At 36.5% G+C, this 2493-nt stretch overlaps 1 long non-coding RNA gene across 1 annotated transcript; it reads left to right on the plus strand.

Moving 5' to 3' along the window:
- The first annotated feature begins 883 nt into the window (after nucleotides 1–883).
- On the plus strand, nucleotides 884–1916 carry LOC136063404 (uncharacterized). The gene is made up of 2 exons (XR_010625074.1): nucleotides 884–1072; nucleotides 1398–1916. It is a non-coding gene; the product is annotated as an uncharacterized LOC136063404 (long non-coding RNA).
- The last annotated feature ends 577 nt before the right edge of the window (nucleotides 1917–2493 follow it).

A 2493-nucleotide genomic window follows, 5' to 3' on the forward strand; every position in this document is an offset into this window, starting at 1 on the left:
ACAAAATTTTTTAATCAATTTCGTTTGAGAGTGTGTATAAAACTATTTGTGTAATAAGTACTACTCAAAAACCAATGACAAGCGATAAGGACTAAAAGCAGAACAACAACATATATATTTATATAGACGGTCGGGTTCATTACACACAAATTATTTAATATAATTTTACACAGCCAAAATTTTTTTTTTTTGAAAACATGACTTGAAATCATGATTTTAAAGTTGTGCAACAAGTATAACCCAAAAATATGAGTATTGTTTATTGCACACTTTAATGCACAAACTTTATATCTATACATATTACGTCCTAAAAGCCAGGTTGATTTGTCCAACGGGATATAAACTCAGCGAGTATCTTTGTAGAAGACCCATCTGCACTAAGTGCTTTCTCAGCAGCAATTTTTAGGTTTTTCATATGGCTGTTAACTTTCTTGCCCTCCACTTCGACCATGAGACCCTTTACGACTTTCGTGATTTCCTCTTGGTCCACTAGGCCTTCCTCGTTAGCTTTTGGTCTTAGTGCCGCTCCTTTTTTTTTTTTTAAACATGACAGAGATTCTTAGTTGCACTTTTAGATCCTCAAGAAGTAATATTGCATTTATTATTTGTTCTGCGTAAAGTGGCCATGCAATTAATGATATGCCATGCATGATCCTCTCTAGGAGAAATTATTTGCTCCTCCCGGGTGGAGGAGTGACGTGGTCCTCCTGCTGATGTGGACCAGTTGAAAGCAGCCATGTATTAAATGAAAAGCTGAGTCAGCAAACACCCCTGCCGCAACGTTACTTCAGCCTTTTAAATAACAAAAATACACTTTCCTTCATCCACCTGCTTTAGCCGCTTCACCAAAAGAGGGAAAACCCAAAAATTTCCAAACCGCCCAACTCTCTTCTCTCTCCCTCCCCTGCATCATTGAAGAAATTTTTCTTTGCATGAACAAGGTCTATGAGATTTTGAACTAACTTTGTTCTTGGGTCTAATTTTTTCTAGCTTGTTTCTCTATTTTCCCCTATGACTGAAGTGGTTGCTGGAATCCAATGCTCACCATCGCAACTAACCATGGCTGATCAAGGTATGTTACAAATTCTCATTTCACTCTTCAAAGTCTTATTTTCTTGCTCTGTTCTGTCTCTAGTAGTTTATGACACAGTGCCTTCTACATGTTTGATAAAAAGCCCAAGATAAAAACTTTGCTTGGAATGGTGTTATAACGTTGCTGTCTATGGGCCCTTGTTTTTAACTCTAGATTGCAGGTCTTTTTTTTTAGAATGAGTCTTTAATTGAGACCTTAAGTTCAGTATTATAAAGTTGCTGGGTTCCTCATTTTTTTTTCTTTTTTTGCATTTGATTGTTGCTGTTGCTGAGGCATTTGAATGTTGTGGTGTTTTTAAGCATAGATATTAGAGTCAATGAGGAAGGTGTTGAAGATATTGAAACTTTTCTTGGAATGGTGTTGTTGGATACGTGATAGGAGTGCTCTGGTGAATTGGGTGCTGTTGGTGCGTGGGGTGCTGAAGGCTGGTGCGTGGCGTGCTGATGACTGGGGCGTGGCATGCTGATGACTGGTGCGTGGAGTGCTGATGGGCCAAGGGCTGCTGCATTTGGATCAGAGGGTGCTGCTACCGTGTATATGGGTCTAAGTCATTGTGTTGTTAGTTAAGGGATAGTTGTAATTGGTATTAGCTATTGAGGGATGGGGTGGTTAGTTAGTTAGTAGCAGTTATAGGAAATGCCAATGTATCAATACAATTCTGTTAGGGTCGGGTATAAATGGAATATAACCAATAGCAATTGGTTAGAAATTGTATCAATATAAAAGATTTGAATTAGAAATTGTTATTTATCCTATTGAATATAACCAATAGCAATGAAAAGTATTTTCAATTCAAATGCTGATTATAAGCAATTTTTGTGAACTTATGGTGTGGACAATTAGAATATAACCATTGTAAAACAAAAGACTTGATTTATTGAGAAATATGTTTAAGTACAATGGCTAACAAAAAGAAAGAACATTCCTCTAATTCCCACCAAAGGCTCTTCCTTTTCCTGAGAAAGTTTTACAACTCACTAGCTGCATAGTTACAAGTTTTTTTACACTACATGAAAGGAAATTGATTCAAAGTTTAACATGAGTCGCCTAATATCAACCAAAATTAATCCTGCCTCAACAAAGTAGCTTTTTCCATTTGTCAATGCATTCATTGATTCTTCATCTTGACAGTTCACACATCTAATACAAACATCTCTACTTCATCACATGGTAAATAGTAGCCCAAAATACTCTCTCAAACAAAGCAGCAAACCAAGACACTGCATCTCTACCAACGATAACACCAGCAACAGATGTCCCATCTCCAAGATTGTCATTTAGTGTATCCTCATTGGTCCAATTTGTATGCTCCTAAATACAATTTCAAATGTTAGTAATCAAAAATAATAAAGCCTCTTTTAGAAACACATTAAAGTTTCAAGCAGAAAACAAAAATGAAA

This window comes from Quercus suber, unplaced genomic scaffold (genome assembly GCF_002906115.3).
Source record: "Quercus suber isolate HL8 unplaced genomic scaffold, Cork oak 2.0 scaffold_523, whole genome shotgun sequence".
NCBI classification, from domain to species: Eukaryota; Viridiplantae; Streptophyta; class Magnoliopsida; order Fagales; family Fagaceae; genus Quercus; species Quercus suber.